A 21106-nucleotide genomic window follows, 5' to 3' on the forward strand; every position below is an offset into this window, starting at 1 on the left:
TGGACCACAGTTCTTTTTGGGGTGCAGAAGTGGGAGTTCTGACTTCTGTCATTGCTTCTCCATGGGACATGAGTGCTGGCAGTATGATCCATAACCCCGGCCTGTTTCCTACTTTCTCACTGAGGCAGGGTCCAGGAGAGGACACACTGGTGAGGTCCTCTGCCCAGGGGAGTCAGGATGGAATCATAGCAGCATCTGCAACTACAACCTGTATTTTTTTAAAAGAATAATTCAGTGCTTTCCCATTGCATTTCTACGGCTACTTAATTTTTTGTTGATGTAATAATGACCAACAAGGCCATAGGATGCCTACCTAATTTTGACAGATGTTGAACTAAAAACATTTTCAAGACCGTAACTGAAAAAAAAAAAAAAACTTTCTTTCACCACTAGCTGCCTCACTAAACCCAAGCTCAGTCATTTACAGCAGCGATTGTAAAATGAGAAAGAGGAAGATAACTCAAACAGCCAGACAGCACTTCCATTGCTGCAGATGCAGCAGGCCTCAGGCTTCTAGCATCTCTGCTGACTAACCAACATGAACAAATACAAATTGTATTAGCTTCCATCATATTTTCAGAAATAATTAGTCCTCTCAAATATCTAGACCTCTTGAGCCAATGAAATGTATAGAAAGACAGTGATCCCCTGGAAAGAAAATAATGGCTTGGAGCAGGAAGAATGGAAAAAACAAGTTCACTTCTTGGAAATGTTTCTAATCCAGTCAAAAATGATTCATGATCTCCCTCTAGTGACCGAACAGAGAATAGCCTCCAGACACTGAATTTTTTCCACAACAGGCTTTTGCTGCCCTTGTTGTAGTTATTATTGTTGCTGTTATTGATGTCGTCATTGTTAGATAGAAAAGAGATAAATGGAGAGAGTAGGGGAAGACAGAGAAGGGGAGAGAAAGATAGACGCCTACAGACATGCTTCACTACAGGTGAAGCTACTTCCCTGCAGATGGGGAGCCGGGGACTAGAACCCCGGATCCTTACGCGGGTCCTTGCGCTTTGCCCCACATACGCTTAACCCGCTGAGATACTTCAGGACTCCCCCATGACAGGCTTTAAGAGCTCATTTGTTTAATGTTATCCTTTGCAACGACATATACACATATACATATATATATATGCACATGCTCTTTATACATATATATATGTGTGTGTGATATTGCTGGATTATAAGGTATTTCAGGTTTTGTTTCCAGATTCACTCAACTTTTTCCCCCCAGGGGTTGCACCAGTTTGCATTCCAACCAGCAAATAACAGAGTTCCTTTATCTACAAACGAATTCAAAAGGACATATGTACCCCTGTGTTCATAACTACATTACTCACACCTATGAACTTCCAAGGAATAGAAGCAACGTAAATGCTCATCAGTTGGTGACTGGATAAAGAACTTGTAGGATCGATATTAATGGAATACAATTCTGCAATTAAAAAGATGACATTGAGGAGTGATGTCCAGAGATGTGGCCATGGTATTGCAGCTGCTTCATGTCACTCCTCTGATCAACTAGTTTATGAGGAGGGGCAGAAAACTTTGGAGATGGGTGAGGGAGAAACTGTAACCCCATAGTCTTAGAAGCTTGCAACCCACTACAAAATCACTAAAAAAAGTATATTAGATTTTTAAAAAGAAAAATGTTCTCGTTTTCCAAGGACCCTGTTTATTTTCCCTCACAGTCATATAACATTGCTATAAGTAAATACATTGGTTTAATTATAAATAGCTAACAAGGGGAGTCCTGCGGTAGCAGGTTAAGCACAGGTGGCACAACGCGCAAGGACCAAAGTAAGGATCCCGGTTCGAGTCCCGGGCTCCCCACCTGCAGAGGCGTCGCATTACAAGCAGTGAAGTAGGTCTGCAGGTGTCTTTCTTTCTCTCCCCTTCTCTCCATTTCTCTCTGTCATATCCAAGAACGACAATAAGAATAACTATGACAATAATACAAGGGCGCAACAAAAGGGAATAAATATTGAAAAAAAATTTAAATAGCTAACTGGATTGTTGGATTCATTATGTACGCACCAAGCCCCACATAATAAGCCTGGTGGCAATTTCCAAATATTTTATTTATTGATTAATTTATTGGAGAAAGACAGAGAGAAACTGAGATGGAAGGAGAAGACAGAAAGGGGAAAGGGAGAGACACCTGGAGGTCTGCATCACCACTTGTGAAGCTTTCTCCCTACAGGTGGGCTCCTGGATCACTGTACATGGGACCGTGTGTGCTCAGCGGAGCGCATCACCACCCAGCCCCTGGCAAGTGTTTGTATAAAGCCTAGGCTCAGTGTTTCTTCCCCAGTATTTAAAACTTATTTGGACAGAAGTTGGCAGAGTCACGGTTGAAGAGGCATCAAAAGCAGTGCTCCTTGCCAAACTAAAGTTACCAGCAACAAATCACAGGAAAACCTCACCAGCATTGTCTTCCTGAGTGACAAAAGCATGAATGTATCTCAAGGCTTGTGGCTGCAGTTGACAGGGAGAATTAAATCTGATGGAGCTAATATTCCTTCTCTGGAGAGCCAGTTGCCATAGCTGTTACCAGACTCACACACTCAAGACTCTCAGACAGAAGCTAAAGACATTATATAGTCCTGGCATCCAAACACTTCGCAAAGGGGACAAGTGATTGCACTGATTACAGGAACAGGGCACTGGGAAAGGGAAAAACATACACTGACATCAAATATAAAGCACTGAAACACATAAACTTGCAAAGAAAAAAACGTAGCCAATGTGTCTCTGAGACCTTGGAAGAACCATGGTAGTTATCGTTAGAAAAGTGGGGCCACAGAAATCTGGCAGTGGATGTGGTGTTTAATTAGACAGCAGTTATTTTATGAGCTTAGAAATCATTATTAAATCACTGATTACAAAAGAAAGATTGGTGGGATGTGCTGTTGAATTAGACAGCAGTGATTTTATAAGCTTAGAAATCATTATTAAATCATGGATTAAAAAAGAAAGATTGGTGGGAAAGATGGCATAATGGTTATGCAAACAGATTCATGCTCTAGGCTCTGAGGTCCAGGTTCAATACCCAACACCACTATAATCATCACTAAGAAGTGCTCTGGTAAAAAAAAAAAAAAAAAAAAAAACCGAGGAAGAGGAAGTAGAGAAGGAGGTGGAGAGGAGAGGAGAGGAGAGGAGAGGAGAGGAGAGGAGAGGAGAGGAGAAGAGAAGAGAAGAGAAGAGAAGAGAAGAGAAGAGAAGAGAAGAGAAGAGAAGAGAAAAGAAAAGAAAGGAGGAGGTTTACATCCTCGTCTTTGAAGTTAGTACCAACTAGACCAGCTAAGTCCCTTCTCTGGTTGTTCCAGGGGATTTTACCAGTTGGAAATTAGGCTGTAATCCAGATGTGAAGAACAGTGGCACAGGTATGTTGCTAGAATAGGAATTAGGAGAGGTTGCAAAGGCTAAGGTGCAATGTGGAGTCTTCCTACAAGAGTGCATAATCCACACACACTCAACTGTACCAACACTGTAATCTATAACGTTTTATGATACCCCCATCCACCACTGCCACCTCACGTGATATAAGCAAATGAGAATTGCCCCACCACAGCCACGGTATAAACTGCAGGAAAGCAAAAGATGCTAAACCAGAAGTGTAAGAAGAAAACTTTGTCAGGTAGTCAACCCATACCTGTGACCTTGGGAGAACTACTGTAACTTCCAATGGAGGGAATGAGGACACAGAACTCTGGTGCTGGGAACAGGGTGGAATTATACCCCTGTTATCTTATAATTTTGTAAGTCAATCAATATTAAGTCACTAATAAAATTAAAAGAAAAGAAAAATTTATCAGGCAGCCTTTGTGAAAATAAGGTAGACTTCCCTAAGAAGAATGACATTCAGGAAAACAACATAAAGACACAGAATTAGAAAAATTAACAAGCAAAGAATTAAGAAAATTCATCTTCATAAGATGGAACAGAAATAAAGAATCTCAATTCAAGAAGTGCAGTGACTATCCTTGGCTAGTGGAGGCACAGAACTTCTGTGGTGGGAAAAGGTATGGGGCTACATTCCTTTTATCTTATAAATCACTTGTGAAATTTTTAAAGACTCTCAACTCAACATAGAAAAATGGCTCAATATATCAAAAATGAGTGATAGGAGCAAAAGTTGTTTTTTTATCAAAAGGATTGAATATCTTTAAATGTTTCAAAGTGGTAACAGTCCTCGATGATGGCCTGAAGGAGGCAAAAAGAACAAAGGCACTGCTATAAATCCTCTATTGGAAGATTCAGTAGAATCCTAAGGTCTTGGAAATAGGAACCACTTAGTGCCCAACCAAGAATAGTCAGACTGAAAATTTCATTAAAATAAACATGACCCTATGACAACATCTATCCTATCTACTCACCAAACAAGCAAAATGCAGTAATACTTAAAGTTAACGTAGACTTCCACTGAAACCTTAGGGTTACTCCCTCGCTTGAGGTCAGGTCCCATAAACCCAACACCAATTTGGATACAACAAATGACACTCAAAGGTTTAACGAATGGGAGAAAGTGTAACCTTGTCAGATAAAGAAAGGACCACAAAAGCTGCATAAGGGCAAGAGACTGGCTCACTTCATGGTGGCCTTTCTGACCAACCACTAGTGCTCTAGGCAGGGAATTCTTGGATACCCACATAAGATGTGATGGGCCCAGACCTCTAATAGATGCCTCTCTCCACCACCACTGGTCACTGTCATCAGGAATCTTATCATAAAACCTCTGTAGGCCTCTCTAGGACCTTCCCTTCACTGTAGAGCAGTAAAGGTAGGGACTTCCCCACTCTCCAAAGAGAGGTTGGGTCAACATACCCTGACACTCCAGGAAGTTGGGTCCTGAAAGGAGTGCAGCCAGAATTTTCCTATCTGTGGTCATGGACTGTGAGCTCAGACTGAGAAAAACTCAAGGTTACATAGGCTCCTGTACTAAATATGAACAGATATGGGCATTAGGTTATATCCATGGGGTTTATAGTTAATGGTACTTATATACTTTTCTTGTATTTGAGGCTATGCTCAGTCCTAATCCACGCTGCTAGTCTTATTCTCAATTCTGACACCATCTTCCCAGACAATATTTTAGTCCACCTGCATATTAGCTATCAGGCTCAGGCAAAAATTACTAATGACACATGCCCCTTAGAACATACCTAAAATAGACTGCCCAGCTTCTTTCCACGTGAAGACCGCTCATTTTCATCTGCCCTATTCCTATCTTTGGGTTCCTGTTTAGTAAAAAATGTGTCCTGCATTATATCTTAGTTCCTTGCAGCTACCAAGTTGCAAACGCAACTATGATGCCATCCTAACTTCCCTGGGAAGACGACCTCACCAATGTGTCCTAAAGTCTCACCTCCCCAGAGCCCTACCCAACTACGAAAGGATAAAAAGGGGATCTGGGTATAGCTTGACCTTTCAACATCCATGTCCAGTGGAGAATCAATTACAGAAGCCAGACCTTCCACCTTCTGTACCCCATAAATAATTTTGGTCCATACTCTCACAGAGGGATAAAAAATTGGCAAGTTTCCAAAGGAGAGGATGGGACATGGAACTCTGCTGATGTGAGCTGTACAGAATTATACCCCTGTTATCCTACAATCTTGTTTATCATTATATCACTAATAAAAACTTTAAAAATAATAATAGTTCAAGCAGAGGTCAGACTAAGGGCGGGCAAATTCAAAAGACATGGCATCTTGACCTCCCGGGACCGAAGTCCTCACCGTGTGTCCTGGAACCTCACTGCTCCAGAACCCTGCCCCACTAGGGAATGATAGAAACAGAATGGGGGTATGGATCAACCTGCCAATGTCCAGGTCCAGTGGAGAAGCAATTACAGAAGCCAGACTTTCCATCTTCTGTACCCCATAAAGAATTTTGGTCCATATTCCCAAAGAGGAATAAAGAATAGGGAACCTTCAAATATAGGAGATGGGACACAGAACTCTGGTGGCAGGGATTATGTGGAATTGTACCTCTGATAAGTCATTCAAGAATTATAAGTACAAAACTAGAAGTTACAGAACATATAATAAATGGACTACTACTCAAAGGATTAAAAACACTATACTGGGCTCAGGCTCACATGGTTCAAAGTGCAAGGACTGGGCAAAGGATGCGGTTCAGCCCGGGGCTCCCCACCTGCAGTGGGGTTGCTTCACGAGCGGTGAAGCTGGTCTGCAGGTATGTTTCTCTCGCCCTCTTTCTTCCCATTCTCTCTCCATTTCTCTGTTCTAACAAACAACAATGACAGCAGCAACAACAACAACAATAATAATAACGATAAACAAAAAGGGCAACAAAGGGGAAAAAATAGCCTCCAGGAACAGCGGATTCATGATATTCGTGATATGCACTGGAGTCATGACGAAGGCACCAAGCTCCAGCAATAACCCTGGAGACAAAAAAAAAAAAAAGAAAGAAAGAAAAAGACTATATTGTGTCCTTTCAAAAAAATTTATGGTACTGTTGTTGATTACGCTTAGTGAAATAATAAAGTGAAGGACAATGACAGACAGATTTCATTCTTATGTAGAATATAGAAAATTGAAACATATGAAATTGAAAAAAGAACAAAAATGTGTGTATATATATATATAGTCAACCCATATCTATGATCTTGGAAAACTATTAGGTTAACATTGCAGTGGGGTTAGAGCACAGAATGTTGGTGGTGAAAGTGGTATAGACAATGGAATACTACTCAGCTCTTAAGAATGATGAATTCTCAACACCCATGTTCAGCAGGGAAGCAATTACAGAAGCCAGACCTTCTACCTTCTGCAACCCTCAACGACCCTGGGTCCATGCTCCCAGAGGGCTAGAGAATGGGAAGGCTATCATGGGAGAGGGTGGGTTATGGGGATTGGGTGGTGGGAATTGTGTGGAGTTGTACCCCTCCTACCTTATGCCTTTGTTCACTAATCCTTTCTTAAATTAAAAATTTAAATAAAAAAAAAAAAAAAAAAAAAAAGAATGATGAATTCACCTTCTTCACCTCATCTTGGATGGAACTTAAAGAAATCATGTTAAGTGAGAGAAGGCAGAAAGAGATGGATGACTTTGGGACGGTCTCACCCATGGACAGAAGTTGAGAAGTAAGAACACAAAGGGGAAACACAAAGTGGAACTTGGACTGGGTTTGGTGTATTGCACCAAAGAAAAGGACTGTGGGGGTTTGGGGGCATTCAGGTCCTGGTACATGATGGTAGAGGAAGACTGTAAGAGTGTTTCACAGAAATCTGAGAAATTTTCACATGAGTTAATAACTGTGTTTACTGTCAACAATTAATCCCCCCGATAAAGAAAAAGGAGTAGGCAGTAGCACAGCAGGTTAAGGGCACATGGCACAAAGCGCAAAGACCAGCATAAGGACACTGGTTCGAGCCCCCACCTCCCTTCCTGCAGGGGGGTGCTTCACAAGCGGTGAAGCAGGTCTGCAGGTGTCTACCTTTCTTTTCTTTTAAATTTTATTTCTTTATTTTCCCTTTTGTGGCCCTTGTTGAAGTGTCTATCTTTTTCTCCCCCACTCTGTCTTCCCTTCCTCTCTCTGTCCTATTCAAGAATGACAGCAACAACAAAAACAATAATAATAACAATGATAAAAAGGGCTTCACGAGGGAAAAGATAACCTCCAGGAGCAGTGAATTCATAGCGCAGGCAATGAGGCAGAGCAATAACTCTGGAGCCAAACAAAAAATTAATTAAAATACTAAAAATAAAATAAAGTAACAGTTTTGTCGAGAGCAATCTATAGAGTCAGGCAAGCTCTATTAAAACCCCAATGACACAGTTCCAGGAAATTGAATAAGTTATTGGAAAATCCATGTGGAAATAAAAAAAAAAAAAAAAAAACCACTCCCAAATAGTAAAAGCACTCTTGAGGAACAAGGAAAAAAAAATGGAGACATTACAAGTCCCAACTTCAGTTTACACTACAAAGCAATAGTCCTTGAAGAATGTGGTACGGGAACAAAACCAGACCTACAGACCAATGCAACAGGACTGAGAGCCCAGAACTAAAGAAGCACAAAAATAAGATGATCTTTCAGGGACTGGGCATTGTTTCACCAATACAAAGGACTTGGGGGAGGGGGAGCAGAAAGTGAAACAAGGACTGGATATGGTGTTCAAGCCCTTGGTTCCCACCTGCTGGGGGAAAGCTTCATGGGTGCTTAGGCTGGGCTGCAGGTATCTCTCTGTCTGTCCCCTCTACCTCCACATTCCTTCTAGATTTCTGTCTCACCTGTATTAATTAATAATTAACGGGAAGGAGTGTACACACCCAGTAGACTAGTCCTAAAGCAGCACGAGGAATTTCAGTTTTCTCCCCTGCTGCCAGTCAGAGACAGAGGCAGAGAGACTGAAGGAGAGCACAGCATCCATGCTTGCTGCTGTGAGGTGTGAGCTGATCTCTAGCCTGGGGCCTGCACCCAGCAAAGCAGCCTATTCCTCCAGTGAGCTCTTGCATCAGCCCTCCTCTCCCCGCCCCCTTGAGGCCCTATGCCCTACACTGGAGCAAGCCACAACCCACTGGGTGTGACCTAACCCAGCAACCTGATTAACCACCTGTCCCACTTCAGTTTAACTTCTGTCCCCAGCTCCTATTAGAAACATAAATGGCAGAGATGGGGGGGGGGGGGCAGGCAATGCAGGAATGACACACATGGCATTTTAAGGTCCTCTGAGGTGGAAGTCCAGTCAAGAGACCCAAGGGTAAGGCTTGGAGCAGCTCTGTTCTCTTGCCGCGCTGGCTGCCGGGACCAGCTACATGCATTTTCCATTCTTAGCTTTCCTTTCCCAAAGTGGGCTCTTGGGCGCTGCTGGAGGAGCCTCTGTGAGCTCAATAGACCCCGCTATGCCAACGCCTCTGCCTCTGAGGGCAGCCTCTGTCTCGGGTATCCTGGACAGATGTTAGTCACCCTGGTTTGCAGTCTCCACTCCCCACAAACCCCAAACAGCAGCCTCTGATCAGCCAGAGCTTTGAGCAGTTTGAGACCTCTCCAGATCCTCCCTCCTACAGCAGGAAGGCTGCTACTGGCTGCCTCGGATGCAAGGAAAACAAAGGCTGCCCACACAGTAGAGGGGATGGGGGCTCCCTTCAGACCACTGAGGCACTCCAGCATGTCCAGCCTTCCGCTCTGGAAAAAGAAAAGCTGAGAACTCCACATACATATGTGGTTACTTAGCTAGTAGCAGTTCATGGGAAGAAGGAGAGAACTTCTCAGCTTCTTTCACTTGACTTGGGTGGGGCTAAGTGGAGTTCTCAGGGGGCAGGTCTGCTGCTCACAGGTTATGCAAAAGCCTTGCCTGCCTAAGACTTTCACATTCCAGGCTCATAAAACAATAGTGAGTACATACTCTGTGTCCTGTGCCTCTGTCTCTACATATCTCTCATTACAGAAGTATGGTATCAAAAGTGGGCCAAAGAACTGAATAGACGTATTTCTAAAAAGAGAGATATGGGAATCAGGCAGTAGCTCATCGGGTTAAGCACAGGTGGCATGAAAGTCAAGGACTGGCATAGGGATCCCGGTTCAAGTCCCTGGCTCCCCACCTGCAGGGGAGTCGCTTCACAGGCAGTGAAGCAGGTCTGAAGGTGTCTATCTTTCTCTCCCCGTATCTTCCTTCCTCTCTCCATTTCTCTCTGTCCTATCCAACGACAGCAACAACAGCAATAATAATAATAACCCCAACAATGATAAAAACAACAAGGGCAACCAAAGTGAAAAAAATGGTCTCCAGGAGCTGTGGATTCGTGGTGTAAGCACGAAGCCCGAGCATTAACCCTGGAGGAAAAAAAAAAAAAGATAGAGAGAGAGAGAGAGATGGTGCACACACAACTGAAGAACTGCTCCACTTACTGAATATTAAAGAAATGCACTTTGAAATTACACTGAGTCCATGTCACACGTGATAATCATTTACATCAACAAAATGAGAGATGACAGTCGTAGCAAAAGTTGAGGCAAAAAAAAAAAAAATTAAAGGAATCTTTCACACATTTCATTGGAATTCAAACTGCTGTAGCCCCTTTGGAAACTATCAAGAGTCTTTAAGCAAAAAAAAAATTCAATTACTGATGATCTACCCATGTCCCTCCTAGGCATTTACACAAAGGACACACAAACACCAACTAGAGGAGAAATGGGAGTGCTGGTGTCACACATTCACCAAGTCTTAGTGTTGGCTGTGGTTGTGGTGATGGGGGTGAGACACTGTCACAAATCAGAGAAAATACTCACACAACATATATGTTATGATGCAGTAATAGTCAGTGGGCACAGAAAGTTGGGTTCATGTTCCAAAGAAATGTGAATTTCAAAAGAACTAAAGAGACCAAGTAGAAGGTAACAGGTACTAGTTGTGCCCCTAGTGGTCATGATAAATAATGTACAGGAGAGCGTCCACGTTGTAGCACACCAGGCTGAGAGCACATGCTACACTGCACAAGATCTGGGTTTAAGCACCCAGCCCCCACCTGCATGGGGAACGTTTTGCCTGTGGTGAGGCAGTGCTCCATGTATCTCTCTCTGTCTCTCTCCTTTCTACCTCTCCCCTTCCTTCCAGATTTCTCTCTCTCTACTCAATGAATAAATAAATTAAGAAATATACTTTATGGAATAGAGTGTATACACTCAGTAGAAAATCTTTATTTTTTATTTTATTATTATTATTATTTTGCCTCCAGGGTTATTGTTGGTGCTGGATGCCTGCACCGCGAATGCACTGCTCCCGGAGGCCATTATTCCCTTTTGTTACCCTGGTTGTTTTTATCATTGTTGTGGTTATTATCCTTGCTACTGATGTTGTTTTTGGATAGGACAGAGAGAAACTGAGAGAAGAGGGGAAGACAGAGAGGGGGAGAGAAAGACAGACACCTACAGACCTGCTTCACTGCCTGTGAAGCAACTCCCCTGCAGGTGGGGAGCCGGGGCCTTGAACCGGGATCCTTACGGTGGCCTTTGCGATTCCTGCGATTAACCTGCTGCGCTACCGCCCGACCACCACTGAGTAGAAAGTCTTAAGGTAGCACAAGGAGTCTCTCTCTCTCTCTCTGTCTGTCTCTCTCTCTCTCTCTCATTCTCTCTTTTTTTTTCTGGCTTGTACCAGTCAGAAGATAGCAGCAGAGAGAGTGAAAGAAAGAACACAAGGGTGCCCCCATGTGGTGAGAACCGAGCAGTAACCTGGGTCCTTCCCCTGGCAAAGTAGCACATTAACCAAGAGAACTATTCCATACACCATCTTGGGAATGTGCCAGCCCACCTCTCCCTGATCCACCTGGATCCTGGACCCTACAGGAGAAGCTACAACGCCCTAGGCATGATCAAATCTAGAAACCTGATTAACTACTCATCCCCCTTCAGCTTTCACTGCAGCCCACTGCTCCTCAGGAACAGAGATGGCAGAGATGAGGGGGAGGGAGGGACGGCAGGAAGGGCACCCTTGGCAGTTCAGGGTCCTCTGAGGTGGAGGTGCAGTCAGGTTGCCCAAGGGAGAAGCCGGGGTCTTTGCCGCGCTGCGTGCCGCGACCAGGTTACACGCATTTTCCATTCTTAGCTTTCCTTTCCCAGAGTGGGCTGCTGGGCGCTGCTGGAGGAGCCTCTGGGAGCTCAGTGGACCCTGCTATCCTTAACCCTCTGAGAGCAGCCTTTGTCTCAGGTATCCTGGACAGGTGTTTGTCACCCCTGGTTTGCACAATCAACCCCCAAACAGCAGCTCCCGTTCAGCCCGACCTTTTAACAGTTTGAGAGCCCTCCAGATACCCCTGCGGCAAGAATGCGGCTACCAGCTGCCTTAGATACAAGAAAGAGAAAGGCTGCCCCCAACAGTGGAGACGATGCAAGCGGCCCTTGAGCCCACTCTGGTGCTCCAGCATGTCCAGCCTGCCGCTCTGGAAAAAGGAAAGCTGAGAACTCAACACTAATATAATACATGGCCGCACAATGCATGGGAGTAGTTGATTGCGGCGGGAGGAGGGGTGGGGGTGGGGGGAAGGAGGAGGAGAAAGCCTTCTCATTCTGTCACTTGACTTGGGCGGGGCCAACTGGAGTTCTTAGTGGGCAGGTCAGACTGCACAATGGTTAAAGGAAAAGACTTGCCTGCCTAAGGCTAAAATTCCAAACCCATAAAACAGAGTGAGGAGTGGTCTCATAGTTAACCCTCTCCCTCTCTCTCTCTCTCTCTCTCTCTGTATCTTTCTCTACACATCTCTTATTAAAATATGTTTTCAGTAGTAGGTCAATATAATGAATAGATATATCACTAAAGAAGAGACAGATATGGTGCACAGACATATGAAGAACTTTTCCCCTTCGAGAATATTAGAAACGGACATAGAGGGAGAGGGGCAGTAGCACAGCTAGTTAAGCACAGGCCGGCACAAAATGCAAAGACCAGCATAAGGATCCCGGTTCGAGCCCCAGCTCCCCATCGGCAGTGGAGTCCCTGAACAAGCAGTGAGGCAACTCTGCAGATGTCTATCTTTCTCTCCTGCTCTCTGTCTCCCCTCCTCTCTCCATTGCTATCTGTCCTATCCAACAACAGATGACATCAATAGCTACAACAATAAAATAACAAGGGCAACAAAAGGTAATAAATATTTTAAAATAAGTAAGTTTGAAAATAAAGAATTGGACATGGAAATGACACTGAGAGTCCATCTCATACATGTGACAATCCTCTAAATCAACAAAACTGGAGATGACAGGTGTAGCTGAGGTTCAGCAAAAAAAGAAAAAAAAATCACTTACACTATTTATGGGAATGCAAACTGCTGTAGCCCCTTTGAAAATTACTGAGTCTTTAAGCAGAAATAATTCAATTACTGATGGTCTCCCAATGTCCCTCCTAGGCATTTACACAAAGGACACACAAACACCAACTAGAGGAGAAATGGGAGTGCTGGAGTCACACAGACACCAAGTCTTAGTGTTGGCTGTGGTTGTGGTGATGACGGTGAGACACTCTCACAAGTCAGAGAAAATACTCACACAACATATATGTTATGATGCAGTAATAGTCGGAAGGCACAGAAAGTTGAGTATATGTTCCAAAGAAATGTGAATTTCAAAAGAACTAAAGAGACCAAGTAGAAGGTAACAGGTACTAGTTGTGCCCCTAATTGTCATGATAAATAATGTACAGGAGAGTGTCCACGCTGTAGCACACCAGGCTGAGAGCACATGCTACACTGCACAAGATCTGGGTTTAAGCACCCAGCCCCCACATGCATGGGGAACGTTTTGCCTGTGTTGAGGCAGTGCTAGATAGGACAGAGAGAAATGGTTAGCAGAGGGGAAGACAGAGATGGGGCAAGAAAGATAGATACCTACAGACCTGTTTCACCTCCTGTGAAGAGACTCCCCTGCAGGTGGGGAGCTCGGATCCTAACTCTGGTCCTTGAACTTTGCTCCATGTGCGCTTAACCATCCCGTGTGCTTAACCTGCTTCACTATCGCCAGCCTCCTATTTTTTTGTCCTGCTTCTACCAATCAGAAGATAGATGCAGAGGGAGTGAAAAAGAGCACAGCGCAAAATTTGCTTCCATGTGGTGGGAGCTGAGCTGTAACCTGGGTCCTGCACCTGGCAAAGTAGCACATTAACCAAGAGAACTCATCCAGACACCTCCTTGAGACTGTCCCATCCGCCCCTCTCTATCCATCTGAATCCTGGGTCCCACAGGGGAAGCTACAACCGCTGGGCGGGACCAAATCCAGAAACCTGATTGGCCACCCCTCCCCTTCAACTGTAACTTCCATCTCCAACTCCTCTCTGGAACAGAGATGGCAGACATGAGAGGAGGGGCTGCAGAAATGGCACACAGGCAGTTTAGGCTCCTCTGAGGTGGCGGTCCGGTCACGATGCCCAAGGGTGAGACTTGGAGAAGCCTTGGATTTTGCCGCGCTGTTTGCCGCGACCAGCTACATGCATTTTCCATTCTTAGCTTTCCTTTCCCACAGCCGGCTGCTGGGCACTGCTGATAGAGTCTTTGAGGTCTCAGGTATCCTGGACAGACTTCTGTACGTCCAGTTTGCTGTCCCCCAAAAACCACAGCTCCCGATCAGCTGGACCTCTTGGCTCTTTGAGAGCCCTCCCAATATGACACCCGCAGCTGAAGAAAAACAAGTCTTGCCCACATGCTGGCAAGGAAGGGGGAGGGGGCCTCTTCAGGCCACAGAGCTGCTCCAGCATGTCCAGCCTTCTGCTCTGGGAAGGAAAGCTGAGAAATGAACACACATATGTGGTCGTGGCACAGCATATTGCCAGTTCACTGCAGCAAAAACAAGGGTTCTCACATTCTTACACTTGAGCGGGACTAACTGGAGGGTCAGACAGCACAATGGTTATTCAAAAGTCTTATGCCTGACACTTCACTGTTCCAGGCTCATAAGCAAGAGCGGAGACATAGTTTGGTAGGAGTCAATCTCTCGCTATCTCTTTCATTCTCTCTCTCTCTCTCCCTCTCTCTCTTTCTTATAAATAAAATGTTTTACAATTAGACCTAACAACTGCATACAGTTGGAAAGGAGAGATGGATGACATGTCACACAGATATATGAGGAAATCTCCACACTTCACTAGTACTACAGTGTTTCAAAAAACAATTTAAAATTACGCTGAGAGTCCATCTCATACACCTGAGAATGGCCTACACCAGCAAAACAGGAAATGACAGGTGTTGGCCAGGTTGTGGAGAAAAAGGGACACTGCTATACTGTTGTGGCAAAGCAAACTAGTGCGGCCCCTTTGGAAACTGTTAAAGTCCTTTAACAAATAGAAATGGAATTACTTTCTGATCCACTACGATCCCTCCTAGGCATTTATAGAGAGGACATGCAAACACCAATTGGAAGAGACAGGGGAGCAGTGGACTCATGCAGACACCAAGCCTTTGTGGTGACCGGTGGTGCTGCTGCTGGTGGTGGTGGTGATGGGGAGGGGGAGAAAGACTTAACTAAATCACAGCAAATATTCACACAACTTAGATGTGGTAATGGACTAATATTCTAGGCTGCCCAGAAAATCTGTTCTGTGTTCTCAGGACATGTGAATTCCAAAACTGTAAAGAGAGGGGGCCGGGCAGTAATGCAACAGGTTAAACACACATGGCTCAAAGTGCAAGGACCGGCCTAAGGATCCCAGTTCAAGCACTGGCCTCCCCACCTGCGTGGGTTTGGGGGGTGATTCACAAGCAGTGAAGAGGGTTGGAGGTGCTTTCTTTTCCCCTGCCTTCCCTTCTTCTCTCCATTTCTCTGTCCTATCCAATAACAACAACAGCAATGATGACAATAAGAATACATACAAAGGGGACGGGTGCTGGCACACCTGGTTAAGCACACACATTACAGTGTGCAGGGACCCGGTTCGAGCCTCCAGTCCCTACCTGCAGGGGGAAAGCTTTGCAAGGGGTGAAGCAGGGCTGCAGGTGTCTATATGTTTCTCTCCCTCTCTATAACGCCCATCTGTCTTGGTTTCTGGCTTTCTCTATCCAATACATAAACATAATAAAAATTAACACAAAGGGAGTCGGGCTGTAGCGCAGTGGGTTAAGTGCAGGTGGTGCCACGCAAAGCACAAGGACCGGCCGAAAGGATCCTTGTTCGAGACCCGGCTCCCCACCTGCAGGGGAGTCACTTCACCACTGGTGAAGCAAGTCTGCAGGTGTCTTTCTCTCCCCCTCTCTGTCTTCCCCCTCCTCTCTCCATTTCTCTCTGTCCTATCCAACAACAATGACAACAATAATAACTACAACAGCAAAACAACAAGGGTAACGAAAGGGAATAAATAAAATAAACATTAAAAAAAATAATACAAAAAAGAAAGAAAAATAACACTTACTTATAAAAAAAAGAATACATACAACAAGGGCAACAAAACGGAAAAAGTGACCTCCAGGAGCAACGGATTCATAGTGCAGGCACAGAGCCACAACGAGAACCCTGGAGGCAACACAAACAAAAACAAAAACAAAACAAAACTGTAAAGAGACTAAGCAGTAGACAAAATGAATTACACCCTGCCTCCCATTTATGATAAAGCATGTGTAGGGCAGACTACACAGCAGACTAGTCCAGTGCAACACAAGTAGCTTCGTAGCTTCATTTTCCTCCTCTTCGGCCACTCAGAAGAGAAGCACAGGTAGTTAAAAAAAAAAAAAAAAAAAAAGGCCACAGCGAGCTAGCTTGCTTGCTCGAGTTGGGAAGTGATCAGTAACCTGGATTTTGATCTGGGAAAGCAGTTTATTAGCCCAGTGAGCTACTCCACCAGCCTTCCTCTGCGCCCCGCCCCATCTGGTCCCAGGGACCTGGAGGGGAAGCCCAATCCCACTGGGCGGGGCCAATATCCAGGAACCCGGATTACCACACCTCCCCCCCTCTTCTGCTTTAACTTCAGTCCCTGGTTCCTCACCAGAACAGGAAGAGCCCGCAGACATGGGGTGGGTGCCCTGTGTTGCATTGCGCCTCGGGAACCCACGAGTTGCAGACCCTGGTCTTCTAGGTGGAGTCCCAGGCAGACCACCCAGGGGTCAGTCTTCCAGACGCTTCGGTTTATGCTGCGACTGGCTGCTGCAACCAGGTACGTGTTTCTTAGCTTTCTTTTCCAGAGCGGGCTGCTGGGCCATGCTGGAGCGGCTTTGTGTTCTCCGGGGTTTCTTCTGTCCCCATGGCATGCTGGGAGGCCTTGTTTGTGCATGGGAGGCAGGTCTGTCTGGTAGCTGCCTTCTTGCCAAGGTGGCATCGGCTGCGCTCCGGAACCCAGGGCTGGTCCCGCTGATTGGAGCTGACATTTTAGCAGAGACTGTAAAGCAGGGCAGGCTTCATCCCCACTCGGGCATGAGTTCTGCTTTTATTGGGGTTTTAAAGGCAGGGGTCTGGGCTTCTAGTGTACAGCAAGGGAAAGATAAAAAAAAAAAAAAAAAAAAGAAGAAACAGACAAAAACAGAGGCACAAGAAAAAATATGGCACAGTGGCTAAAATGATGAATTGAAGAATGCTACTGGGTCCAGAGTTCAGTTCCTAGCATAGCATGTGTCAGAGCTGATGGCCCTCTTCTCTCATGATGAAAAACATTCCTCCTTGATTCCCTACCCTACATGATGTGTGGGATTGTGTGACTTGTTTTCTGTCTTTTATGCTTCGTGTTGAAGTTTCCCAGAGTCCATGGTACCTGAGACTGTCTTCCTAGGCATTGAATGAGATGACTTTAGGTGCCCATTGTGTCTCCAACATCTCAGTGATAGGCAGAGGGGCTACAGTACCCGGGGGCTATGGAAACAAGCAGGGATGAAAACTTGGTAAGAGGATTGCTTTCCTTATAGCCTCTGAGGCTGTAGGGCTGTGGCTAGTAAATGGCCGTTTTAGGAATGGGAGTGTTTAGATTTCTGAGGGATTTTTACACCATGCTCTTGGTGGACAAATAAAGCCATCTATTGAGCTCCACATATTCTCACAGCCACAGGGAACTGTTAATTAAAGGTCGCGTTACAGACCATTGGGTCCATTTGTTTTGTCATGGTGTCTTCAGCTGAGCTCTGGAACCAAGGGCAGGTCCAGCTGATTGGTGTTGACATTTTAGCAGAGGCTCTGTAAAGCAGGGTACGGTTCATCCTGACTTGGCCATGCATGGCTTGTGAAGTCACTTGGTCTGCTAGTCCAGGGCAACCGCAGGTGGGACCTGAAATGCAATAAATCTTGGAGCTTCTATCCATCACAACATTAATGGGGAAAATTAAAATTTTGGTCCCTTTGTCATATATTACATGACTACATGTGTGAGTTTATTTCTGGGCTCTTGATTCAGTGCTATTGATCCAAGTGTCCATTTTTATAGATCTTTATAGTATAAACTGAAGTTGAGGAGTGTACCTTTTCTCAGGAGTGGTATGTGTATGTGTGGTTACCTGCAAATCTTTCATTCTTTCCTGTTTTCTTATGATCCCTTTAATATTTACATACACAAGTATGTTTAATGAATATATATTAATTAATATATATATATATATCATATGCAGCTTAAACCCTAAATGTCTGGCTTTTTTATTTTTAAATTTCACAGGTCCTGTAATACTGCAGAAAACAAACTTGGAAATGTTCAAACACCGACTATGACAATATGGACTCTGCTACACTTAGTTCCCTGGAATGATACGAGTACAAAATAGTTTTCACAGCTGATTGCCTGCATAACAAAAATAATTTTATGACCAGGATGAATTTTAACCAAATGACTCCAAATTTCTGACTTTAATCATGGTAAGAATCCTCTTACTAATAACTTAAAAGTCACACCTCCTATAATGCTGTGCAGGAACCATTTTAGTTGTTTAACAGACTAGTAAATGAAGTGTAAACCTGTGCTTTGGGAAAAATGATACTTCAAAAGTTGGTGGGGGACTGGGCAGCGGTCCACCTGATGAAGCCATGCCGCTGCTCCGCACCTGAGGGGGGGCAAGTCTCACAAGCAGTGAAGCATGCCTGCAGGTGTTTCTCTTTCTCTACCACCCCCTCCCCTCTCAATTTCTCTCAGTTCTATCAAATAAAGTAGACAGAAAAAACGGAAAAATAAAATAGCTGCCAGGAGCAGTGGATTCCTGGTCCATTCACAGGGCCTCAAGGACAGCTCTTATGGCAAAAGAAATCAGTGGACAGAAAAACTGTATGAAAATAAATTATCCTGGGGCCAGGTGGTGGCACACCTGGTTAAGTGCTCACATCACAGTGCACAGGTTCAAGCCCCTGGTACCCACCTGCAGGGGGAAAGCTTCACAAGTGGTGAAGCAGGGCTGCAGGTGTCTCTCTGTCTCTTTCCCTCTGTATCTCCCCTTTCCCTCTCAAAGTCTCTGTCTCAATCCAATAATAAATAAATAATAATAAAATGAATAAATAAATAATCCTATGACATATTGACAGTATTCAAATGAAAGTTATGAGTGTTTATTTTAATTTGAACTGCTATTTTGCCACCAGGGTTACCTCTGGGGCTTAGTGCCTGGATGATTCTATTGCTCCTAGTAGCCAATTTTTTAAAGATTTTTTTATATTTTATTTATTTTCCCTTTTGTTGCCCTTATTTTATTGTTGTAGTTGTTGTTACTGTTGTCATTATTGATGTCCTCATTGTTGGATAGGACAGAGAGAAATGGAGAAAGGAGGAGAAAACGGGGGGAGAGAAAGATAGACACCTGCAGATCTGCTTCACTGCCTATGAAACGACTCCCCTACAGGTGGGGAGCCAGGGGCTCAAGCCAGTATCCTTATGCCGGTCCTTCCGCTTTGCACCATATGCGCTTAACCTGCTGCTCTACCACCTGGCTCCCACCAATTTTTTTTTTAATAGAGGGTGAGAGAGAGAGGAAGACAGAAGGAGAAACATCACAGCACTATTCCATTTCAGTTTCCTCCCTGCATGTGGCCAGGACCTCAAACCTGGATTGTAGTACATGGTAATGTATGAAGTTTACTAGATGAACTACCTACTGGCCCCAATTGTTTAAATTGTAATGATTTGTCTTTTTTCTTTTTACAGTACATATGGTTTTGCTTTTTAAATTCAGTGTTTGTTATTACTTTATTTACTTGTCATAACCAGGGTTTTGCCACTCCGAGCTGACTTATTCAGATGAGGGTAGGGAATAATCCAGAGTACCAAAGTTTTCTCCAGTGTAGTGGACTGAGGTCAAACCAGCTTCATAGACACGGCAAAGCAGCATACTATCCAGATAAGCTCTTAAGCCCACCCAGATTAGTATTCTTTTTTTTCTTGTATTGGGAATTTAATAATGGTATACAAAATTGTAAGATTTCAGGGGTATAGTTCTTTTCCTAACCTACCACCACAGTTCTGTGACCTCCACCATTACCCTCTTAGGAGGATAAGTACTATAGTTTTCACAGTCTTAGCAACAGTTTTACTACTCTTTATTTTCAAAAGATTGTATGTTTTGTTTATATTGCAAATATGGACAAGCCATCCTATAGTTGCCTTTCAGAGAAATGTAGGTCATTTGATAAGTTATATATTATAACAATGAGAATCCTTCAACACATACAAAAAAACTGAAGGCTAAAACTCAGACTTTACCTCTTCCCCTCTCTACCCAGTATTTTAATTACTTCTTTGGGAGAAACGATCATTTACAAGACTGTTGATACTGGTACACAGTTTTCCTGTCTCTCCATAGTAATTCGCAACACACCACATTCCGCTAACTTATCTTCCTCCCCCATAGGATACTCGCATCCCCTCTCAGACTCCTTTTAGAGTTCTAGGGAAATCACAGTTTGCAGTTTAGGGCCCACTGGGGTGGAGGTCCAGTCAGGCCCTTCCATGGATAAGGATATGAGAAGTCTCAGTTCTGCCACTAACAGGTATGTGTGTTCCATTCTTAGCTTTTCTTTCCCAGAACAAGCTGCTGGGCCCTGCTGCAGTGGCCTTTGTGGTTTCAAGAGCCTCCCCCTATCCTCTCCAGCTTGCAGGCAACCTTTATCTACATTGTAACTACAAGCAGCTGCAGCTGCCTTCTTGCCAATGCAGGATCCTGTGTGCTATGGAACTACTAGGAGGTCTGGCTGATCTGCAACTGTGGTTTGGGTGAAGACCCTGTAAACTAGGGCTGGGGAATGTCCTCACTCAGACATACATAGCCTGTGAATTATTTTGGTCTGGCCCTGTCAAGGCAACCACAGGTGTAATTCGAACTCAATATCTAGAAGTGTTTTTCCATAACAACATTAATTGGGAAACTTTAAAGCAAGTTTGTTGCTTCATTGCAACACAAGGGAAATTACAGATAAAAAATAGAGAATGGGAGTCTGAGTTCTGCTTTTACCACAGTTAAAGGCAGGGAACTGGGTTTCTAGCTCTCACATTCTTTATTGGTGTATTTAAAATTTTAAGCATGGGAAGCTAGAGTACAGGAATGGAAGAACCATGAAAAATAAATAATAATAATAATAATAATAAAGCAGAAAAATAAAAGAATGGCACAATAGTAAAGCACTGAACCTAAGAGCATAAGGTCCACAGTTCAGTCCCCAGCATATCACCATCATAAGCCAGAGCTGATCAGGAGCAGAGCTGTGGT

At 44.2% G+C, this 21106-nt stretch overlaps 1 long non-coding RNA gene across 11 annotated transcripts in view; it reads left to right on the forward strand.

The window, feature by feature from the left end:
- Positions 1 to 15697: 15697 nt before the first annotated feature.
- The window catches only part of LOC132535802 (uncharacterized), a 156088-nt gene continuing 150679 nt past the window's right edge, over positions 15698 to 21106 (forward strand). For 4 of the 11 annotated variants that reach the window (XR_009547520.1, XR_009547521.1, XR_009547523.1 and 1 more), the window contains exons 1-2: positions 15717 to 16599; positions 18079 to 18275. This is a non-coding gene — a long non-coding RNA (uncharacterized LOC132535802). Of the gene's footprint in view, positions 16600 to 18078; positions 18276 to 21106 lie in introns of all 11 variants that reach the window. The other 7 variants (XR_009547518.1, XR_009547519.1, XR_009547515.1 and 4 more) reach the window with 5 other exon arrangements.

This window comes from Erinaceus europaeus, chromosome X, assembly GCF_950295315.1.
Source record: "Erinaceus europaeus chromosome X, mEriEur2.1, whole genome shotgun sequence".
Classification (NCBI taxonomy): domain Eukaryota; kingdom Metazoa; phylum Chordata; class Mammalia; order Eulipotyphla; family Erinaceidae; genus Erinaceus; species Erinaceus europaeus.